General features: G+C 44.9%; 1 protein-coding gene across 1 annotated transcript in view; it reads left to right on the top strand.

Annotated features, from left to right (window-relative positions):
* SLC24A3 (solute carrier family 24 member 3) overlaps nucleotides 1-25,001 on the top strand; it is a 491,111-nt gene that overhangs the window by 367,494 nt on the left and 98,616 nt on the right. The gene's annotated exons all lie outside the window — the stretch shown is intronic.

Genomic DNA, 25,001 nt, shown 5'->3' with positions numbered 1-25,001 from the left:
GAATCTACCCTGTGGGCTGGTGCCAAATTGAACCTGAGCCAGGCTATTCCTTAGCGACATCACTGTGGGCAGCCAGACCCTCTTCCCGACCAGCAGCTGCACCTGGGATGAACTGAGGATGGACAGACTGTCTGTCTGGCAGGGAGATGCTTGTTTTATATAGTGTTTCTCTTTGGCCCTTACCTTGTGCCAGGAAATGTTCTCACTACTTTGCCTATATTAACGCCCTTCATCCTCACAATAGCCCTGTCCCAAGGACACAGTTTTTAGAAAAGAGGAAACTGAGGCTCTGAGAGGCTAGCAATGTCCATCACAGAACCAATAATTTGACTTTTAGGGCTGCAGGGATCTGGCCAGCAGCACCCAAGTGACTGGTTCTCTCAGGCCCAGCTCAGAGAGCTGACTTAGCCTGAGCCATCCTCACTATCCCTCGAGAGATCCTCACAGGCCCCCTCCCCCCACATGGAATGTGTATGTGGCATCTGCTGAGCTTACATTCTCCTGTCAGACTCTGGCATCTTGGGCCTGTACACTCACACTTGGGCTCCATGAAAGCTCAAGGGGGGTCCATGTACCCCAGCACTTGGCACAGAGACCCCCTTAAAGACACTTGTCCTTTATTCACAGCCAGAGCCTGCAGACAGCACTAGGGGAGGGGAGGAATTCTAATCATGGCCTTCTAATTCCACCCCAGGCAGGAAGTTGCTGGAAAGCTTCTGGTGATAAAAGAGAACACAATGTTAGCAAGTCATAAAAGTATATCTGCACAGGGCAAAGAAGGCCTTCTGCCAGGTGGCCATCAGAGTCCTGCCTGGTCTTAGCTCTCGTCACCTCCTTCTCCCCATAAACATGGGAGGGAATGTTTATTATAGTCATGCTTTGGCAGTAATTTCATTCACTGATGCAACAAATGTTTACTGAGCACCTAGTATGTACCAGGCACTGTTCTGGGCACGAAAGAGATACTAGTAAAAAAAGTTACATTCTAGAGGTGGGCTGTGGGATGTTAAATACCCAACAATGATAATAGGTTGATAGATTAGATAGATAACAGGTAGATTGATAAGAGTTTGAGGTACTGAGGTGGTGAGGTACTGAAATGAGGAGATGACATATTATGCCAAGTGGAGGTCAATACTATGAAGAAAACTAAAGCAAAGTCAGGGTCACAGAGAGTAGGTGGGAGAAGAGAAGGATTTAGAAAGGGTTTCTAGGGAAAGCACCTTTGTAAGTGTTGATTGTTTTATGGAGCAAGGAAATACTACTCTGTTCCACTCCATGAAGGAAATGGCATCATCTGAAATGAAGATTCTGGTTCTGGGCACTGTTTTGAACGTTTGAGTCTCTCTGAACAGAAGGAACATGCCATTCAAGCAGATAGACAGCTCTTGCCCTGGGACAGCGTAAAAGGCTGGTCTACTAACCTCATAAGGTAGAATACAAAAACAATAATGCCAAGAGTAAGAGGAAAAGGTGTATGCAGTGACCACCACCCTCCCCAGAAACCATGAAATACATGAAGAGGCTGCGGAACCATAGGGAAGCACTTTTCTACCAGTGGGGAATCATGGTGTGCAGTATGAGCTCCCTTCAGGGCCAGCCTAGCTCCACCTATTTCCAACTATATCCGAGGTACTGAGGGCACTGCCCACATATGGTAAGCACTCAGTCGATCTGTGGTAAGTGACTGATAAACCACCCTCGACATGGGGCAGGGGGAGGAGGGATATATGGATCAGATATATGGACATATGTGTACCATTAGTTGATAAAAACATGCACGGGAACTCTTTGACAGGTGTTCGGTGGTTAGACAGATGCAGGAATGAATGTCACAACTGGCCACCAAGTACCCCAAGACAAGGTGGACTGAAACAGCAGAAACCCTTTGGGAAGAGCTTGAGACAAAGTCATGAGATCTAATTAGTGATTTTATGCAGGCTTCCATTCTTGGTTCCATTCACTGCCTGTTATGTACAGGCATAGGACATATATAAGTAGATAAGATAGGACAGGTCCCTGCCTTTCTAGAGCTCATAGACTGGAAGGGAAACACAGGCAAAGAGCATGTAAACCAATAAATGATCAAGTGATAGTATAAAACAAGAAGTTTTTGAAGGAAGTACATTGGAATAGGAGATGACAGGTGGTCAGGAAAAGAAGAGTGTCAAAGTACCCCAAATCATGAAGGCAAACTCCATATGGAAATTTGAGAAAGAGTAGTGAGTTTTCAGACAGGAACAAATGTGACATGTTTGTGGGTCAGAGAAAGGGCTCATTTGGGACCTAGTGAAGGCAGAGTGTGGCTGAGTGAGAGTTCTGGTGGGAGCAGATTGTGGTGGGAAGCCATTGCAGAGTTGTAAGCTATAGAGTAACATGACCTATTCTGTAATTTGGGAAATTTAGCCCAAATACCCCAAGGGTAAGGCAACCTGTGGAGACAAGATGGTGGCAGGGAAACTAGTTAGGCAGTCTGTGGTGAGGCATGACTTGAGTTGCAGACAGTAACTATGATCAGAAGCAGTTGTTTGCTTTAGAATATTTTTGGAGACAGCGCCGAGAGGATTTGCTGATGTATTGGAAATGGGGGCAATGGAATGAGATAAATCATGGAAGACTTGAAACTTTTGCCCTGACCTATGTAAACAGGTCCTGGTGATACAAATGATCCAAACCAGTCATGAGAAATAGGCAGGGTTTGTTTTCAGAGAATAGCCAGCCTATCCTCTAACATTCTCAAGTCTACCCTTGTGTGTCAGATCTGGAAACCTGGTAAGGGGGCCAGAATGCATTGTGAGATTTTATTTTATTTTTTTAATTCAAAGTGTGATCAGCCATCTGTTGCTCACCAGCCAGTGTGCTGAGTGGCTTTTGCCACTAACAGTCATTCTTAACCTGCCTGCACAGCCCAGCCCAACTGTCTTACAGAGACACTATTCCTCTTGGAGTCATTTGGGGTGAAAGCCCTGATTAGCTCCTTCTAGGACCTCAGATGCAGTGACATCTGAGTCCTGAATGGCATTATCCATTTTATGTCAACCTCAGTCTTTGTGAATTTACAGCTGACACCTAGGAGCTCCACAGACTGCTGGTAGTCATGCTCTTGCATATGGTGAAGCCAAATAAGGACCACTGAAATCCCCACCATATTCTCTATCATGTCCTTTCCCCTACCTACCCTGAGTCCAGAGAGAACTGGGTATTTTATCAGGTCATACTAGGCTGTGGTACCATGGAGCATCTTTACTCCGGGTTCTCTGAGTTCCCAGCAAGCCCTGTCTTTACTTGCAAAGTCACCAGGACTCAGTTTGCACTCAAAAATGGGGAAGCATCTAAGGAAAATTCTGTAGATTTTTTTTGCTTTTTTTTTTAATATAGCAAAACACTTTTATAGTCTACCCTTTTCTATTCCAGGCCACTCTCCTTTTATTTATATGAAGTAAGACATTTATCCCCTCCTGATCCAGCTGATCTTTCCTGCAGGGGAAATATCACTCTGCATTTAAATGGAAACCTTAAAACTGGACCTGAGCCTGAACTTTCAAATGAGAAATAAAAATATGTCATTAACCTTTCTAGATAGCATGCAGACCATTTGGGGCAACGGGAGAGCTCCTGTACCAAATGCCTGGCTTTTATAGGCAAAGTAAGATGGAGTAGAGGTTGGCCTGGGGCTTCCCTTCCCCTTACTCAACCAAAGGATGGCTTCTACTTACACAGTAGGGAAGGGAACTCTCTTTCCCAATAGTGGATATACATGAGCGGCCACTCTCCAGGAAACCGGGGAAGAAAATGGCTTGGGTGTGTGTGCTTTATCGGTTTGTGGATTGTTTTTCCCCAAAGTCAAACCGTAGCTGCAGTGGGGGCATGGAAAATTAGATTTAGGGTACTGGACGCAGTTGCCCCCAGCAGGGGGACTCAGGGCTAGGTCATTTATTAGATAGCATGAGACCCCCTGGCCTTCATCATGTCAAGATCTTAGTCATCATACAATAAACCTTTCTTTCCCCACTCCCTTGCTCTGCTTCTGATCACTGCAACATGCAACTGCAAAAAATATGGGTTCTAGGCCCCTCGCCTCATAGTATCTTTGCCTCTTTTCCCTTTTTGCTTTCTAACAATATATACCATTATTCTGCATCCAGTTACCATCTATTTTTGTTTCCAATTAAAGACAGTTTTAGTAAGAACAACTCATCATTAATGGGACTTCATATGAGTTAATACAAAATTTTGTATATATTAACTCAGGTAATCCTTCCATCAACCCCATGTCAGAGCTATTATTTTTCTCATTTTACAGATGAGAGAATTGAGCCATAGAGGAAAGTGGGGAAATTTGCTCCATACCACACTTCAAGGAATAACAGAGCTGGACTTCAGAACTAGGCAGTCTTTTCTATAACTTGTATCTTTAATCACAGTGGGCAGAGCAAAACAATGCAGGGAGGTCCCTCATGGTGGAAGATCATAGAAAAACACGTCTCACAATTAAAGGGAGAGGTCTTCCCAGAATGTCACATGGCTCTTCTCTCTGGTCTGGAAGTGTCTACACGAATGGGGTTGCCTCAAAGTCTTTCTGTTTTAGAACTTTTTATAGAAAGTGCTGAGATGGGCACCCCAGGAGACTGTCTCTGAGTGATAAACAGGATGATGTCTCATTTCAGACACTGAGACTATTCCGAGCTACATTTGCACATGCTCTGAGTATGGCACCCATTGAAATGTGGTATGGGATGAAACGGATGTCAGGGCCCTTGAATATAATGACATGGCCATGACCTTCCACAGCACAGAAGAGCAGAAGGCTTGCCCTTCCACTCTCCCACATTGATGAGAGTTGCCCCTGATAGATTTGTCCAGCCCTTTCTTCCCTTGGCCTGGGGTCTTTCTTTTAGGGGAGTCCACTGCATTTCAGGGAAAAGGAGGAAAGACTGAGAAGAAAACAGCCAGGTGATTTCTTACTGGAGCCAGGGAGACCACGCTCAGAGATAGGGATGTTCCTGGTGAAGATGTTGATTTCCTTTTAGGAAACATGTCTTTTGGAACCCTTGGGTGGCTTGGATTTGCCTTTAACACCCATGAAGGCCCAGGGGTCAGGTTGAAGGGCCACAGGAGACTTCCTGAGAGAAGGCTCAGTGTTCTTCACACAAAGCTGGGAACCAAATTGAGGCAGAAAACCTCTCGTTTTTACCCAAGTGATAGGCTTTCTTGGCTTTCCCTTGCCCCTACCCTGCCAGCTCCCCCTGGACAAACCCCAAGAGTGATTTAGAAGCAAAAGGATCCTTACAAATAATTGAGTCTCTGGCCCTGACTTGGCCAGGATTGGGGTTGACTTTACTAGTCCTACCTAATCCTGGCCCCAGTTCTGCAGGGTTTTGGTCTAAGCCCTCCTGGCCATGCCACAGCATCTGCCCACTGAAGGTCCCCACCTCAATCGGGAGTGGTGATGCATTATGACCTTTTATGTTTCCAACTTTTTGTTCTCTAATTTCTCTCCTTTTCCAAATAAAAGAGCAGTATTAAGGGGAGGGGCAGTCCATAGTGGGTATTCTGAGGTTGTTTGTGGGCATAGTGGGCTCAAGTGTCAGGCAAGCACTGCCAGAGATGGAAATCAATGAACTCCACAAATAGTCTGGAATTAACTTTGTATTTGGGGTTTTTTAAGGTTTTTTTTTTTTTTTTTTTTTTTAGAGAAAGAGAGAGAGTGTGTGTGTGTGACTAGGGGAGGGGCAGATAGAGAGGGAGAGGGAGAATCCCAAACAGGCTCTGTGCTATCAGTGCAGAGCCTGATATGAGGCTTGAACTCATAAAACGTGAGATCATGATCTGCATCAAAAATCAAGAGTCGGATGGGTGTTTAACCAACTGAGCCACTCAGGTGCCCCTAGACTTTGTATTTGTGACCAGATCCTTTGAGGGTCTGCATACCTGTTTGCCCAGTGGGCTGACTCATGACAAACCACTTAGCCACTATTTGAAAGGGACCTCTCTCCATCAGAAGAAGGTTTCCGGAGCTTTCAGAATTTTCAGACACCTTTTCCCTTCAGTTCTTTGGTTGTCATTCATGAAATTGTTCATCATGGCATTAAGTATGGTATCACCAGCTTTGGAGCCACATATATGCATAACCCAAGAAAACGCTGTGAACTCCTTGAGTACCGATTGCAATTTCCCTTGGTGCCTTGTTTCCACTGAGCCTGGTACACGTGAGAACAGCTGAGCCTCCTTCTCTATCATTTCTGGGTCTGTGTGATGCCCATCATTCCAGGTCTATGCAAGAATTTCCAAGGAAGGCCTGGGACTCCAGTGGCATTATCCCCCAAAGGGCAGCCCCAGATAGCACCAGTGCGGTCTAGTCACTCCATCAGTGATCATTTACTGAGCAATAGTTCTAGTGCTTAGGGAAATGACTGCAAGACAGGATAGGATCCTGTGCCCTTGTGTTCTTTTTATTCCAGTCAAGGGGAGACTGATGGTAAACAAGCACACAATAAACCAACAAGGTAGTTTGAGATAGAAGTGCTCTGAGGATAATAAAATGGGGTAAACTTGGTGACTAGCAGGGAGTAAGGGGTGAAATGGGGCCATCACATAGGCTGCAGGAAGCATAATACTCTTTGGGCTGTGGCCAGATTGGTACAAGGAGAAGCCATGTAAACACCTAGAACATTCCAGGCAGAGAATTTCCATGCAAGGACCATGAGATGGGAACAGGGGGACAAGTTGGGGGAGCAGAAAAGAAGCCAGTGCTTCGAGATCAAGGAGCTGAGGGAGAGTCTGGGGTAAGGAAGGGCTGGCTCCTAAAGGTCCTGGTGAGGGGTTCAGTGGCAATCAGCACAGTGTTCTAGAGAATTCCTTGGGGGATTTTCCCTGGTGGGATGTCACAGAGGGTGAAAAGGATCAGAAATTCTTATGTAAATTTGGCCTGTCAAGGCATTAGATGGTTTGAAAACCAGCTTAATGCCACATGGGTACCTAAGTGTGAGTCCCCACAATACGTGCCTTTGGATGGTGGCTTAAAACCTCCATTTGCTGATTCTGAGGAATTTCCCCAGTGGCCCTCCTGCCCTCCCTCAGTTCTCACCAGCTCAGCTTTTGTTCTGTCCCTGAAAGAGTATGCAACCCATTAGCCTTAGCCACCTTCTCCTCTTTGACATATTCCCAATCCTTTTATCCTTCAAATTCTCGTGATCCATTTTGATTAGCTAGTCCCAAGCCTTGGTATTTGCCTTTTCCACTCAGGGGCCCATTTCCACTCCCTCCCACGCCCATATTTGTGCACTTGGTTTATGCCACTTCCAGGTGCAAGAGTTAAATTGGAAAGTCATTCAGGTGCTGAAGTATTGGCATTCACTTAGGTGGTCTGCAGAGAGGTCCCTTTATTCTCTGCTTCTCACAGTTTAAAATGAACCATCTCTCAAGTGTTACTTTTGAGTTGTAATTAGTCAGATTTCTATTCAGGCTCAGCTTCCTCTGCTTCCTAGACTCTACCTGTGGTGCCCAAACTGAGTGTCCCCCATAGTTTTATTCTCTCTCAAACTAGAGTTAGCCTAAATCCAAGGAAAGGGGTCAGGCTTTACTAAGAGCCAGGCACTACACATGCATTTTATTGTTTAGTCCTCATAATAACATTAGGGTATAGTTACCCTAATTTGAAAAATGAAGATACTTGATAAATGTGGTAGCCAGCCTCCAAGATGGTGTCTCATTTCCTGGTATTCAAGCCTCTTGGTACCTGTCCCACAGAGAACAAGGATCACCCATTTTGCCAATAGTATCCTGTGGAAAATGCAGCTTGTGTGGCTTCTGAAGCTGGCCAGAGAAGGCACCATAACATATGCCTCCCTTTATCTCTTGGATCACTTGCTCTGAGGAAAGAGGCAGCCATGTTGTGAGGACATGCAAGCATCCCTGTGGAGAGGTTAGCCTGGAGAGAAACTGAGGCATCCTGCCAGAAGCACCAGTCTACTAGCTCCATGACTGAGCTACTTTAGAAGCAGTTCCTTCCACTCCTGTAAGCCCTCAGATGACGCTGGCCCCACCCAACATCTTTCTTGCAACCTAGTGAGACCTTGAACCAGAATGACTTAGCTGAGCCATTTCCGAATTCAGAACCCTCAAAAACTCTGTGAGTTAATAACCGTTTATTATGTTTAGTTGCTTCGTTTGGGGGAAGTTTGTTACACAGCAAGAGGTAACTAATACAGTAAAAGTTGTCCCCATTTGACACATGGCAAAGCAGGCTCAGAGATACCAGGAATGTGCTAGGAGATGACAGAGCAGGCACTCAGGCTCACACCTGTTCCATGGAAAAGTCTATGCTTCTACCTCCCCTCATGGCTGCCTGTGGCATCTGACTTTTGACCAGCAAGAAATACCCGGTAGAACAGACTGCATTGACTTCATTTCAGTCCTGCAGTGGTCCTAGATTTAGGGAACCTGAAAGCAGTGTGGAATGGTCAGAGACCAAAAAAAATAAGTAACTTCACAATCTTTATGAAGTGCTTCATTGATCAAACTTAATTAAAGTTCTGTACTTACCCAGTTCATCCACAGCTGTCTGATGTTTTGACTTTCACACTGTGTTTATTTCTGTTTTTTCTCTATAATTTTTTAAATCCCTTAAATCCACTGCCTAAATAATCTGTTTCCAATTAGAACTTTTACTAAGCTTTCTCCACCAAAAAAGTCCTTTCTTTTTTCATATCTATACTTCTTCCTTCCTCCCTCTCTTCTTTTGCTTCTTCCCTCTCCCGTTCCTTCCTTCCTTCCTCCCTCCCTCCCTTCATTCTTTCCTTCCCCCTTCTTCCTTTCTTTTCCTTTCCTTACCTCTTTTCTTCTCTTCTTTCCTTTTCTTTCTTTCTGTCTTTCTTTATAGCTTTCTTTCTGTACAATGTAGCTTTGGTGGTACAATGTAATAAATCATAACATGAGTTTCTGAAGCTGATGTCAGCTGATTCTTAGGATTTTGAGCAATTTATGTTGACTGCCATTAAGAGATGCAGCTCCAATTCCACAGCCTGCCATTCAATATTTATCACCAGATTTGCTCATCCAGAACCATAACACGTGTTGTCTTCATTTTGAAAATATATTCTTTATAGCACAAGCTTTCTCACATCTACCTGTGGAGACTTCTTTTAGGGACCTGATTTTTTCATCATCTTCTCCAGCAACTCACAACCACCAACTTGTCAAAGCTTCAGTTTTCCCACGAATCTGTCTGCTGAACTTGCCAAACCAAAAGAAAACTGGTGCAACCTAATAGCTTTGGAAAGAAAAAGGAAGTTCTACCCATGAGGCTGCTTTTTTCCCCCAAGCTCTTCCATTGAATGGTGGCTGGAAGCAGGAGCAAGAGTGGGATGTGAAAGGAAGAGGCTGTCCCTCACCTAATCTTGCTCTGAATAGCTGTGCTCACTTTTTGAAGCCTGTGCTGACACCCAGGTTGAATTCCGAGCCAGGTAGTAGTTTTCCCTGAAGCCCACCATAATCCTTTGGTTGGGCCTCCTGACCCCCAGCCGGGCTTTCTCTTTGGCCATAGCAGATAACCCAGCAAAGAAGAGCTGGCTGACCTAGCCAGCCGCCCCTCTTTTTTCTGTCCCTGAGATAAAGCAGGCCCATGACTTCATGCCCAGGGCTCCATGCTCAACAGACTCCTCCCCTTGAGAGTTATTCTGTGGTACAGATGAGGGCGTGCTGCCTGCTTGGGCTCCACATGAACATGCTGCTCGCTGATGTGTGTGGACTTGTCTTGTTCTAATTACTACCTGCTGAGTGCTTAGGGCTTCCAGCATGGGGGAGGGGGACTTCTGTCACTTAATGGAGCTTCTTACAGCAGGGATGATTCTTGTTGAGAATTGTTCAGGCAGTGCCTGCGGAAGTAATGGCAGTTGGTATTGATTTTATTTTTTATTCCAAAGCTCAGAGTGTTTAAAAATTGGTTGGTACTGAAATGCAGAAACTCATTTCTTGTAAGGGATTTCAAGCTCCAATGAAGCTCTAAAACCTCTCTGTAAATGTGACTCTGAACTATTGGTTTGCAAATGCTATTCATCTGACTTTGAGCAGTGAATTTTTAAAGCCCAAGGAACTATGCTAACTAACCTCTTCTCTGTCCATAAAGATAAATAGAGAGCATCTGTGTGTCCCTCATGTGTAGGAGGAATATCAGAGGGACATAGGGCATGCAGGACTGAGGGTGTAGAGAGAACACCAGGGGAGGTCACAAAGCACAGAAGAATGAACAGGGCAGATGGATAGGCTGATATTTAGAAGGGGGTGAGGCTTGTCCCCACACACAGCTAGTAACAGTCAGACTGTGAACTGAGCCCCACTGTAGTGCATTGAGTCCAGCCTCCTTTGGCCATGCCAGTGTGTATGTGCATGATGTGTGATTAAATTGCACTTTGTACCTGGCTTACCTGTCAGTCCTGCCCCACTGCAGCCCCTCAGGCCCCTTCATGAATTAATGAATGGACATGTGGGCAGAGATGGACAAATTGAGAGGGTCCAGATGGTTATCTTATATGAAGCCGTCAGAAAGATGAATCAACTCAAAGATACTCTTTGAGAACCTATATGACTCACCCGCTTCACCCACCCCCACTTCCCAAGTGCACATACACACATGCGTAGTCACATATCTAGAAAGTGACTTACTATAAGGAATTGATTCACATGATTATGGAGGCTGAGAAGCCCCAAGATCTAAAGGGTGGGAAAGTAAGCTGGAGCCCCAAGTCCTAAAGCCTGAGAACCATGAAAGTCCTGGTGTACACTCTAGCCTAAGTCCAAGTTGGAAGGCAGGAGAACAGTGTCCTGGCCCAAAGACAGGCCTTCAATAGGTTGGATGAGGCCCACCCACATTGGAGAGGGTAAGTCTCATCCATAGACACCCTGGCAGACAAGCCTGGAAGTAATGTGTGACCAAAGATCTGGGTACCCCATGGTCCAGTCAAGTTGATACATAAAATTCACTATCCCACCATCCTATCTGAATTCTTCAGGTGCATTGAGTACACACCTCTTGGGTTCTGTCTCATACCTTAAGCCTCAGACTCATGGCAGACACTGTACATCCAGCCTGTTGTCAAGTCTGATTGATTCCTCCATCACAGTATTTCTTGTCCAGTGCAGACTCTTTGTCCCTTTTCACTCTTGGTCAACTGGACTGCTAGAGTTTCCTTATCTCTGTCATTCTTCCCTTCAGCCTCTCTTCTTCAAGTCCATTTTCACATCGGCTAAACTTTCTGAATCTCTGTCATCTTTTGCCTGCTAAGGCCTATCTTGCGTGGTCACATCCTGGTTGCCATCTCCCATTTCTGGCTGTCTCTCATCTATTCACATTTATAGCTGATTGTGTCTTTCCCTAATTCTCTTACTTCTGGCAGAGTGTGTACATATGTGTTGTTCCTTCTAGCTGAACTGCATTTCTTCTCTCTGTTCACACCACACCATCTCCCAATTCTGAAAGTGCAAGTCATTTTTGTCCTTCAAGGCTGTCACCTCCAACAAGAATCCCTTCCTGGTTTCATCAGGTAGGCATATCTACTCTTCTTTGAACTGCAGCCATCTTTCAGTTTTGTTACTGAGGTGTGCAGATGATAAGCCCAAGTAGACACCTATGCCTTCCTGTTCAAATCGAGTCTTCTGGGTTTTGCTTTCTTTGAAGATAGTGATATGGTGGTGAGAGTATAGGGAAGATGTAAAAACTTGTGAATATTAATTAGCAGTGTGAGGTTTAAATACACCATTAAGGCAACACTATTAGCTGCCAAATGAACTGTACTGTTTTCAAGATCCCAGTACATTATTCTACAACCTGAGTTATAGCTAGTCCTTAGATATCTGTGTGCCATTTGTTAGTGTCTCATCTACACACACACACACACACACACACACACACACACACTTTTAGGAAGAAGCATAACTAAGTAGTAACTTTCTTTGCAGATTAGCAACACTTGCTCTATTCTTCAGAAATACTTTTATAGTCTCTATAATATCACCATGTAACAATAAGGCTTTTAAAAAGAATAAGAATGATATTCTTGAAGTGGACAAAGAAAATATAATGTATAATGGAACCAGGGGTCCTCACTGTTCTATGCACAGTATTCATTATCTGAGCCCCTGCTGTTAAACAGTTTGCATAGGGAAGCAGAGCTGTCAAAACATACAGTGTTCACTAGCGAATTGAGCCCTTGAAAAAAAATGAGCCTCCCTCGTGAACCCTTCCCTGCTCAACAGTAGCCTCTTTTTCCACTAGTTATACTGGTCTTTTTGTCCAATTTATGGCTATTTGTTGGACAGTGTATTGCACAAAAATACAAATCTCATGAAGTTGACATGTTGGAGAATTGTTTACACCCCCCCCCCCATTGCACACACACAAAAGCATTAGTAAATGAGGATCTCACAACTAGGAAGAACACAAAACAAGGATGGAGACACAGGTGCTACATCCTTTCAGAGAAAATGACTCAAATAGTAAAGGACTACCATTAGAGACTTGGCAAACTGGATGAAACCCTTTAATATTTCCTCCCAAGCTCTCTCTGCGATAATGGGAGAATAAACATGAAAGAACATTGTTATCCCATGGCCTTCTACTGTGTTATGGGGCTGTTACACCAAGGAGTAGTCAACACTCGATTCCTTCCTCCCTTATAGTAAGCAGGGCATGGTTGCTCTTATAAAGTAAGTCTTGAAGGAAACATTAGGTTTCTGTATTTTTTTTTTTTGCAAGATAAAATCTCAATGCAGGCTTTTTACTTTTCAAGTTTCATTTCAAATAGTCTACATGAAGTCATCCTTTTCCTCTTCCGGTTACCCCCATGTTTATTATGTTTAAGTAATTGGAGAAGTTTCTATCTCTGAGAAAGGACTTGGAGATCAGAAAGCTTTTGGTTTGGGGGTCTCTGTATTCCTGTGAGTCAGTGGAAGAGATAATAGTACTGAACTTTGTGGTGATTGCCATTAAACTGAGCAAGCTTTTGGCTGTCTTGGTTTGAACTGTGAATCCTTGCTGAGTCAATATGCCAGTGTTGGATCACATACCAGGGGACTCAGGTGAAAAACTCTTCCTTCATTTTCCTTATGAGCTATCTGCAGTCCATTGCTCAGTTCCAAAGACATAAAGCTTTTCCTGGAAGTTGGTGCCTTTTTCTTATTCTTTCTTTCTTTTTTTCTTCTCTCCTTCCTCTTCTTCCTTTCCTTACTCTCCATTGTCCTCCTCCTTCCCCCTACTCTTTTTTTCTTTTTGGTTTTTGTTTCTATTTTCTAATCGAATATTATTTCACTTATGCACTTATGCAGAGATACATCAGGATCTTCTAGCTTCTCTTTCTCTTCTTCAAGGTGTGGAACAGGAATACAGAAAATGACCTTAGAGATACACTAGCCTACCCCACTCATTTTAAAGCATGGACCTCGAGGTGTCATGCTAAGCGAAATAAGTCAGGTGGAGAAGGTCAGATACCATATATTTGCACTTATAGGTCTAACAGGAGAAACACAATGGAGGATCATGGGGAGGGGAAGGGGGAAAGAGAGTTGGGGAGAGAGAGGGACGCAAAACCTGAGAGTCTATTGAATACTGAAAAGGAACGGAGGGTTGAAGGGGGAAGGGAAGGGAGAAGGGAGGTGGTGGGAATGGAGGAGGGCACTTGTGGGGAAGAGCACTGGATGTTATATGGAAACCAATTTGACAGTAAACTATTAAAAATTTTTTAAAAATGAAAAAATAAACATGAAAGAACTCTGTCTAGAGGTAGAATGGTACAGCTGGACTGGGCACCTACCCTATTCTTTCATGGCTCTAACCCACATCCCCTAAGCTATGCCCTGCTGCCTGGTGGAAACACCCATGAAGGGGAATGACACAGAATCTGGGGACACCAAATCTTGGAATCTTTCCCCCATATCCTGTTTTGTATTCCCTAGAAGTAGATGTTCAGAATAAGATTCAAGAGCAAGTCATTTACTTGGTACTGGATCCCAGGAAACTCTGATGGGAGAATGGCAGAGTGGGAGAGAGACAAATGAGACAAAGAAGCACCCTCTGGTGTGCTGTCAAGCAGGTTACTGCCCTAGGCATCTGGAACTCAGTTCCATGGGGAATCTGGGTGATGGTGGGGAACATGCAAGTCAGGGCATCAGGGTTCTCCCCCAACAGTGAAAGAGTGGGGGTATGTACACACCAACTCCCATTAGTCACTAGAGGAGGGCTGTTTCTTGGAGACGGGACTCCCCAGCACTTGCAGCCTGGCCCATGGGAAGGCAGAGCAAAGACTATTCCAGCCAAGTCACTGATGCTGGATGTTGGAAGTCCAGCCTGTGTGCATGGAAATGGGTGATGTGGATGGAATACAGACAGGAAATTAGCTGTGTCTGCTGCACATTGTATCACAGAAACACCTGGCTTACCTCCCCACTGTTCCTCCTCTGTCTCCTTGGTTGGTTTGTCATCCTCTCCCCACTGGACAAAAAAACTGGAGCGTTCCATTGCCTGACTAGTTCTCTTTTCCCTCCACCCTCACTTTCAGGCTTGTGGCTTTAAATACCATCCACATGCTGATGATCCTAGTCCCCCACCCCCAGTCACTTGTGGGACTGCTCAAACCCGGACTCCTGACTTCCTGCAGATTTGCTCCTCCCACAGTCTTATAAGTTAATGGTGTCTCCATCTTTGCAGAGGCTGAAAGAAACATAGTAGTTATCCTTGGTTGACTCCAGACCCCATAAACCATGTCCAGTCTATCAAGAAATCTTCTTGGATGTTCCTGCAGAATGCATCCAGAATCTGACCACCTCTTACCTCCTCCACCCCCAGCTGCTTTCCTGGGCAAGCCACAGGATTGCCATGTAGGCCCTTGGGTGGTCTCCTTATTTTTTTCCTCATCCCCTCCAGCTCTATGCCCCATGGAGTAGCCAGAATGACATTTGAAGGTCTAAGGAGGAGCATATCACCACTCAGCATCAGTCCTCCATTAGGGTCCTGTCACACAAGGTGAAAGCCAAACAGTGGTCTCCATGGTCCTCTGACTTTATCTCCTAGAACTTGCCCCTCACTCTTTGGATCTTCCTGCTGTTTCACAAAAATACCCCATGCCTCTGCCTTTGCACCTGCCCTTCCTCCCTTCAGGAACACCCCTGCCCCACACATCCACACACTTACTCTCCACATCCCTCATGCATTATTCAAATGTCACCTCTCATTGGATCTTACTTGGTCATCGTGCTGAAAAGTTCACACATGTCCCCACCCAGAACTCTCATTCCCCTTTCTCTGCCTTATTTTTCTCCATAGTACATATCATCATTAACATGCTATATGATTACTGTATATTTATTTATTATACACCTTCATCACATGGGATGCAAGCATCACAGGGGGCAGGAAGCTTCTTCAGTGTTGTTTCCTGCTATATCTGCAGTGCCTAAACAGTGGTTGGTATCTGTTTCTCAATGGATGGAAGAACAGACATCATGATCAAGTGCCCATCCGTACTCAGTGGCTTTTCATTGAGCAATACAGAGTGTACCATTTTGCAGAGTGCTCTTTATATGAATTTTTGGAAGATTTCTTCCTTCTGGTATTAAGTTCAAATGTCCCTCCCTGCAATGTGTGGCAACTGGTACCATTACTGCCCTGTCTGCCAAAACAAAATAGATATCTTTCCTGCTTAATCAGTAATGAAAACCAGATCTCAGATGGACCCTCAGGCTTCTGTTCAGAATGGGAACTCCTCCCTCACTTTCTCGGTTCTGCCAGCAGCTTTTCTGGAACTTGACCTCAAGGTACCTGCCCTTTCTCGGGATGTTCACCCCATGGTCAATGTCTCCACCCCAGAGTGGATCCAGACCTAGGGGGATTGCCATTCACTAAGGGTGTAATGACCAATGCTGAGCACAGGAAGATATATCACCTCCCGCTCACATGAAACGCCCCTTCAGGTAGCTGGAGACCATGTTGCTCTGGGTGGCAGCTGGCTCTCACTCTTGGCTCATGAGAACTTTTGAGTTCTAGGTATTTTTCCCATGTATCACCCTGTCCTATATTTAGGTATGAAAGTCTTTACATCCACTCCTCCCACACCACTCTTGTTTATCTTGGCACAAGCTGCTGACGTCTTTTTAAATTGTGATTCTCTCCCACAGTGCCTTCCCCGTCTCCCAGGTGTGTGTGTCCACAGATATGATAAGCAATTTCAATAGTGTGATGAGGGTGGAGGCAGTTCGCCTCTGGTAAGTTTCCAGAGAAGATTGGTCTTCCTCCAACTCATAGATAAAAGCGCTGGTGAGAACAGGGCTGGAGCAGGTGGCCCAATGCTGCCCACCATGAGTATTGATCATATTTGGGTTGGTGACAGCCTTGAGAATGCACCTCTCAGGTTCCTGACTGCAGTAAAATAATTGACTGACTGCCCTGGCTGCTGTGTTCTGAAATCCATCACTGCATTTAGGCTAAGGGAATGTTTTCCACAGTGTACTCCCAGGGACACTAAGTAATTCTGGGAGACCCGGGACTGCTCCTACTCAGGAATTTGACTTGAGATCACTCTAACAGCCAAACTCTCTTCTGATTTAGACTTAAATCTGGAATGTAGACTGTTCTCTAAGACACTTCTGCATGGGGCGCCTGGGTGGCTCAGTCGGTTAAGCATCTGGCTTCCAGCTTCAGCTGAGGTCATGATCTCACAGTTCATGGGTTCAAGCCCCACATCAGGCTCTGTGCTGACAGCTAGCTCAGAGCCTGGAACCTGCTTTGGATTCTGTGTCTCCCACTCTCTCTGACCCTCCCCTGCTCGCACTATCTCTCTCTGTCTCTCAAAAATAAATAAATAAATAAATAAATAAATAAATAAATAAATAAATAAATATATTTTAAAAATTAAGACACTTCTGCAACCCATACTATCTGCATTGTCCAGTCCAGGAACCCTCTGTGGGATCTGCACCAAGCAAACTGGGCTTTTGTATTCCTTGTCATTTCTATAGCACTAAGGGTGGGCCAGAGTGGCATCTTGAAAAGATTGAGAGTATGATTAAAGTTTTTATCTGTAAAGTGGATTAATAATAATAGTTTTTACTTTGTGGGGTCATTGTGATAGTTGTATGAATTAGTACATCTAAAGTACCTTGAATGGCACCAGATATATGGTAAATATGCAGTAAAAATTACCTACTAGTATGCTTGTGCCCATGAAGTATCTTTCTCCTAGAAGGTCCTTCCTGCAAGGGTTGGCCCAAGCCCTTCCTCTCCTGGGCAGCTCTCAGCGCTAAAGGTCTATTGACTCCTTCAAGCACACATTGGTATTTACCACAAAGCTTTGCTCTTGGTTCCATTCTGCTTTTCTTACCCACTTTGCACATATCATTCTGGGTCACGAGGCTGGGCTGTGGGCACCAGGAGAACAAGCATTATCACTTATACTTCCAGGCCCCATACAGTGCATAGTACACAGCAGGCTCTTATTAACTAAAGACCCAGTCAGTGCAAACTGTAGAATCAGAGAAGTGCAGTCATGCTCTGAGGCCCCTCTGGGTACCACGTGGATTCTGATTAAAATGCTACCAGCTCTGCAGCTGCCTGTGACCTTGCCTCTGTTGACCCATATAGATTCCTGACTTGGATCACTTTGCTAAGAACATAAAGACTGATCATGAGTAGTGAGGCTAAATCAGCAGGAGTGTTTAAGAAAGATCAGATGAGCCACTGGGTTAGCATCTAACAACCCAAATTGAAATTTGTTGCTGGTGTGTGAGTGTGTGTGTGTGTGTGTGTGTGTGTGTGTGTGTGTGTGGTGCGTGCATGCATGTGTGTTTTGATTAGTGAACCTTCCATGTTTGTTCATCATCCAAGCCATAATCCCTTTTTTAAGCTGTAATCTTTTAAGCTTTAATTTCACCAACTATGAAGACTTTAGCTTCATCCCAAGTAGACCTTTATGGGAAAGAAGATCATTCCCATCAAGTGATTTAATTTCTTTTCCAGCCCATTTTCTTGTTGTTCGTTCAGTTTGGCTTATGTTTCATTTTTGTCCTATTTTAAAATCAGGGCCAATTCAATCAGAGTCTAGATATTTTGAATGAATTAATTACATGCTGCCACCGATTGGGTTTTCTGCAAGCAGACACTGAAGCAGAGTTTTGGGTGCAAGATGTTTTTAGGGATTAACACCTGTGAAGGGAAGAGGGAGGAAGTTGACATCAGGCTGTGATGCAGCCTCTCTAAAGCCTTGGCTAACTGGGAAAAGAGTTCTGAAACAAATATGGCCCACACTGGACCCAAACTTCCCAGCCTATGTGCTGCTGCCTCTCTCGGTTAGTGGATGAGTACCACTCAGGACGGATGTAGCCTCAAGCTGCAGAGCCAGCCCCAGTGAGCTGACACCTGGAGCTACCCTATGTCCACACACCTGTAGGTGGGCAGCAAGTCCCTCCCTGATGGGAGCTTGAGCAGTACATCTCCATGCCTGCATTTGTGCTCCAGCAGAACCATTCAGGACCTCTGAGTGTTCTCATGCACCCAGTCAGGGACAGCATGTTGCAGAAGTAGTGTAAGTTTTTGGCCACATTTTAGCAAGTGCTCTGACCTTCCAGTTCCCAGGTCCTCTGCCCATCCTGAGACAGCTGGCCTAGACCCACCCACTGATGCCAAGGTCACCTAAACAGTGGACATCTGAGCTATTGAAAGAAAGCTTCTGTGTTCAAATCATCCCCAAGGAAATGGGTCCCAGAGAGTGTCTGATTATCCAGAGGGCATTGGAAGGCATAGGAGCCATTTAGGAATTTTTATCAATTGATGTTGAGCCACGTTTGTAAGGACATCAACACCTGTCTGGAATCACCTTCCCCCTGATGTCCTCTTCAGCCAAAAGCCCAACCCAGGCTCCGTCCAAGGTGCTGCTCATACAGCTGAGAACTACCCTCAGAGCCTCTTTGAGAAGTGAGAAGAGGGAAAGAAGCAAACCACCTCTGTAGATGCCCTAGGTCCCCCATGGACAGGAGATCTGTGGGCCTGTCACTCACTCTTTCATTGAGTGTTTATTGGGTGCCTACCTATCATGAACAAGGCTAGTGAAGCCCGTGTCCTCATGGGCCTTACATTTGAGTGGAACATACAGCCTGCCAGACACCATGCTGAGCATTGCATGCCAGGCCAGATGGACATGGCCCCAGCCTTAGAAGTTTGTAGTCCAAGGCTCCAAATGAAACTTTGTCCTTTATCTGGACACCAGCCTCCAATGAGGTGTGAGAATCTAGACTGGGTCATGGAGAGTGGCTGGTAGGTTCCATGCCAATGCATTGAGGTCCCTCACCCCTAGTAGTTAAGAAAAAAATACACCCCTGGGCACGTGGAAGTATTACCCAGACATGTTGGACCAAAAGCCTCCAGGACCGTGGCAACCACGGACATATATCCAGACTCTTCTCCCCACCGCACTCCCTCATTGGCCAGCAAGGAACAGAAGCAGCCTCCCAGGCTTGAAGCAGCAGGGCTTTGAGATGTGCACTGAAGCTGACCTTGGCATTAAGGACTTTTCTTCTCATATAGGCACATGGGCATCAACCACAAGATTTGTTTCAGGGCATGTCTGGGAGGGTGAACAGTGGTGAAACCAAGACTTGAGTGTAGGAGGGAAGTTCTGAGGTCCTTCCACATACTCTCAGCATCCATCACCAGCCCCAGACACTTTCTGCTTCTCACAGCAGCAACCGTAAAAAGAGATTTTTAAAAAAAGAGCAGGGGTGTCCCAGCAGGAATTTCTGGTGGCTGGTTCAGCCAAGGCTGCATGTTATATAACCACAGGGTAATGAAGTCAGGGACGCTCTGGGAGCTCTTTTTGATCTCCAACTTCCAAGCTACATCCAAGTAAGCTTTAAAACTCCCCTCATCTCATCCTATTTTAAATAATCTCATTTCAAGTGGGTCCCCCCCCCCACTTTGAATCGCCCTTCTACCATTTCCATGGAGCATCCACCTTGAAATTTGCAGGAGAAGGTGCTAGCCTGTCTTAAAACATATTGATTACTAATGGTGGGGGATGTTAGGGAAGAGGATCACTGATGGAGAACCCCACTTCCCAGGCCCTGGAGTAGAATGGGAGGGAATAGACCAGAGTCAGCACACCTAGGTTCAGATTCCTGATCACCATGCGTTTGTTTGCTAGGGCTGCCTAACAAAGCACCACAGGCTGAGGGGCTTAACAGACAGAACTTTATTTGCCCACACTCATGGAGGCTGGAAGTCTGAGGTCAAGGTGCTAGCAGGGTTGATTTCTTCTGAGGTTGGCTTGTAGATCACCACCTGTCTTCTTGTTGTGTCTTCATGCAGTCTTCCCTGGGTGCATGTCTGTGTCCTAATCTCTTGTGACTGGGACACTAATCATATTGGATTAGGGCCAACATATATGACCTCTTCTTTTCTAATCATCTTTTCAAATGCCTTATCTTCAAATTCACTCACATTCTGAGATACTGGGGGTTAAAAATAAAACATATGAATTTGAGTGACACAATTTAGCCCATAACAACCATATACCAACTAAGCAATCTTAAGAATTTTTTATGCCTCATGCACCTCTGTTTCTTTATCTGAAAAATGGGCACCATGATCATGGCGACCTCATGGGACTGTTGTGAGGATTAACTGGGTAGATACTTTATGGATTAAGTAGGAGTTAGAACAATGTCAGGAATTAATATTTCAGAGGGAAGCCAAACAGATTCTCAAGACACTGCCTTTTCATTCCAGTGATCTGTCAAGACACGCATGCCCTACTTGTCCTCAGAATCAGAAACAGTCTGTGGTCAGCTATTTTTACTCTTTGGGAGTGCTGAGTGGTTCAGATTCCCACAAACCAGGATGTAAAACCATGGCAGGGTGGACCATGAGGCAGCCCAGAGCTCCCAGCCACCTCTCCAGCACTGCTTTGTGACACCCAAATATCTCCCCATGTCACTCCTGCCCAACTGTAGTGGCTTAAAACTTGGCAGAAAATTCCTTTATCTTTTCTCTCATCGAAAAATAACAGTTTTGTTACCTTCTCCTTGACTGTGGGCTGACTAGTCCTTTACTTCCAGAAAATAATGTGAAGAAAGTGACATTGCATGGCTTTCCAGACTGGGTCATCAAATGCAACATGGCTTCAGTTTCTCAGGGTATGGACACTCAGAGCCCTGAGACCCCCTGAAAGAAGCCCAACTACCCAGAGCTGCCATGCTAGAAAAACCATATAAGAATAGAAAGAGAATCCCAAGGAGCCCCAGATTTCCTACTCCAACTATCTGAATGTTTCCAGCCCAGAAGCCAAACATGAGAATAAGCAATCTGCGTTTTATTCCAGCCTCCATTCCTCAAACCACCCCAAACAATGCCAGCTAAAGCAGATGAGCTGTCTCCCTGGATCTGTGAGCATGGGAATGGCTGATTTATGCTACCACATTTTGGAGTAACTTGTTATACAACTGATGTATCTATCTGGAGCACCAGTTTAGCTAACTGGCAATGACTTTGGGCAGCCTTTGGATGGAGTGCTTCTCTGGGCAACAACCTCTCCCTTTGGTGCTTTGGGTTGTAGATCTATAATAAGGAGCTCTATGCCCTGTTTGGGTTTGGGTTTAGGTTATTGGAAATTGACAGAGGGAACTTCTGTGTATTGCCAATAACAGTTCAGTCTTAAAAGAAAAGCAGTTCTGGTTATGGTTTGTCACACAAGTGACAAATTATGGGTGCAAATTAAATTATGGCACAGGAAAATCTTAACTGAGAGGAAGGCTGATCAAGAAGGAAAAGATGGAAGGCAGGGGATAACTATGGTTTTAGGGCACTTTGTTCTAAGAGAAATAAAACACACCCACCAAAAAGACCACTCTGCTAACTTCCCCCCCCCGGCCCCCCCCACACTCCGCAAAGGTTCTCCTTTGCCGTTTCAGAGAACTAGAGTGGCTTTTTCCATTGGTTGACTCACTCCATAATACCCAAAGTTAATTCAGTAACTGGGAATCCCATGAAAATCTGCCTAGCTCAGGGATCTCTGAGTGCATCCAAGCTATAATCCCGCAAAGCCTCCCCACGTCCCCTTGACTAGTTAAGCAGATCTTTTTATCATCAGGGCAGCTTCCAGCATGTTAGAAATAAGATTAAGTGGTGATTCTTTTCCCTTTGGGATAAAGGAAAGGATGAATTGGGAAGTCTTAAGAGTCTGTGTGCTGTCAGTCTTCTTTGGGGGAGGCTTGAAGAGGTAATGATTGCACTTGAATGTCTCAAGTTCAAAGCTCTTCAAAATCAGTACATTTTGCAGTGCTCTGTCATGGGAAACCATATATGTGGTGAGAGATCAGGCATTTGGAAAGAAAGACAGGAAGAATAAGAACTAGTATCACCAGAACCTTGACATTGACAGTTTTGACAGAGGTTCATCTGGGGGGCACGCAGCTGCAGCATCCATACCAGCTGTCATCTGATGTCACTGGGACACCTAGCACAGCAGTGAAGGAAATCAGATGGGACTCCATCCATTGGGACATCATTGGGTCTACTGTCTTGTGTGGACAGAGCAACTGGATAGGTAATTCAGTCATTCCTTACCTGGGAAATGAGACGTGAGCTTCTGTCATAGCATGACAGATCCAAAGGGAGAACACTTACTGAGCTAGAAGAAGCCTCAGCTCTGGCCTCGCTTTGAGTCTGTGTTACACAGAGAAAAAGAGAATGTTGAGCTTCCTGGCTCTCCTAAAGACTGCCAGAATAAATGATGGTGATGCCCAGAGACATTTTTCAAGGGACCTACCCTACTGTCCTGCAGAACGACAGTTTCATTGACTCTGAAAAGGTTCTTAACTGAAAAGTACAACTTTAAGAGTTGCCAGTCTCTTTCTATTATGAGTTTGATTGGAAAGGTGCCTCTGGATTTTCTGTTCTCTTTCTTTAGTGGTCAATTGAAAGTTCATTTTCCAGACTCTTCACTTTCACCATCTGGAGATAATAAAAGGAGACAAAGAATGTAATTTCTAAAAATTCCCCCCCCCCATTGCAAATCCACCAAGCTTCCTGTTTTTAAGGATCACCTCTTGATTGGCATCTGCCCAGTTGTACTTTACTCCATTTTGGTAGCAGGCCTTCAGGGATGCTTGAGTGGATTTCTGGAGACTGACATTACCTAACCAATAGGGGCAGAATAAGTTCATTGTCCCCTAGATCTCTTAGCTGCTTGAATAGTTATCCCTACCTGCCCCCTCAGCAGTGCCCCTTAGCACTCAGATCTAACTTCCTTAGCCATATATATAGGTAAAGGGTTTTGTTTTATTTTTTTAACTCAGGATACTTTGTATTGTTCACTCACATAAAGAATTGGATTTGGGTACTCTTTCTCAGAATGTGTTGGCTCTGATCCCTTCAGGAATAATATCTAGTTCTCAAACATGCAGGAAAGGGAAGTGTTCCCTTTTACTAGGACTCACATCCCTTAGGCATGTCCTTAGGTATGTCTGTTTACTTCTAGACCAGCATTTCTCAAATTTTAATGTGCAGGTGAATTAGTTAAAATACAGATTCTGATTCAGAAGGTCTGGGGCAGGATCTGACACTCAGCATTTCCCCCTCCCTCCTTCAAAGTTTATTTATTTTGAGAGACAGAGACACCGTGAGTAGGGGGCAGGCAGAAAGACAGAAAGAGAGAGAGGGGAGGGAGAGCAAGAATCCCAAGCAAGCTCCGCAGTATGAGTGCAGAGCCTGATGCAGGACTGGAATTCACAAACCATGAAATTATGACCTGAGCCGAAACCAAGAGTTAGATGTTTAACCAACTGAGCCACCCAGGTGCACTGAAACTCAGCATATCTAACCAGCTCCTAAGTGATGCTGCTGCTCCCCTACTCCAAACCACAATAAAGAACAAGGCTATAGGGCATATCCAGTCTTCTGCTCTTACCACTCTGCCCAGAACCACCTGTTCTACTCCCTTTCCTTCATCCTCTCAGCTGGTCTGCTCATAGCAGATCATTACCTCATGAGGCATGGAAGCCCAGAAATGCCAGATCTCCTAGTTGCAATTGCAGACCTGTTGTTCTTATCAGACCTTCCATCCAAGGTCAGGCATACATCAAGCAAGATGCAGGGAGGTAACGGGTTTCCAGGGGCTCTTTGAGGCAGCCCCTGCAAAATTCCTGCTGTGCTCTCACAAAGTCAAGGACACAGAAAGAGAACCACGTGAAGGTGAGAAAACAAGATGAATACTAAAATGCAGGGTTGCACGATGCCAGCACCACAACCTTCAGGAAATTGGGAAGAGTCTTTGGAGCTGGCTACAGGATGGGGAGCAGGAGCTGGATGCTGAGATGTGCCAAGATGGTGACCAGAGTGAGCACTCACTCATTGGAGGGATGGGATGGGGCCATTAACAACCAAGCTTGCTGGTACCTGAACATCGATACAGGTTACAAAAGAGGAAAACTGAGGCAAAATGCCTGGGTAATGTCTACAAAGTCTCTGAGTGATCTGGTACCGGTGCTTAAAGGTAGTTCTCTGCTTGTCCTCAAGCCAGCAGCCACAGTTTATAGCTGTTGAGGAAGAGTTTCTGATTAGAAAGAGCAGAAAAATGGAAAATCTTTTTCAGGGAGCGTGGTCCAGAATATTTTCACTCCCATCCATGAAGTCTACATAGACTTCTGAGAAGGCCTTTTGCAACGGACCACACTTTTGCCTAAACTGGGGAAGAGCATATCTGAAAGCAAACTTCACATTCCAACCACGCTGGGTTCTGTTCCAACCCTGGAGCATAAAGATGAGTTCAGATGAGTTCGGACAGAAATGGTTTTTGTTGTTGTTGTTTTGTTCTGGTTTGGTTTGGGTTTTTATTTTTTTTTTCTTATTCTTTTTTATTTTATAAATTTATTTTCTTTTTTTTTATAAAGTCTTTTTTTTTCATAATATTTTATTGTCAAATTGTTTTCCATACAACACCCAGTGCTCTTCCCCTCAAGTGCCCCCC

Source organism: Suricata suricatta, chromosome 12, assembly GCF_006229205.1.
Source record: "Suricata suricatta isolate VVHF042 chromosome 12, meerkat_22Aug2017_6uvM2_HiC, whole genome shotgun sequence".
Taxonomy (NCBI): domain Eukaryota; kingdom Metazoa; phylum Chordata; class Mammalia; order Carnivora; family Herpestidae; genus Suricata; species Suricata suricatta.
Note: the sequence above shows the minus strand (reverse complement) of the source record. Positions and strands in the feature narration are given on the sequence as shown.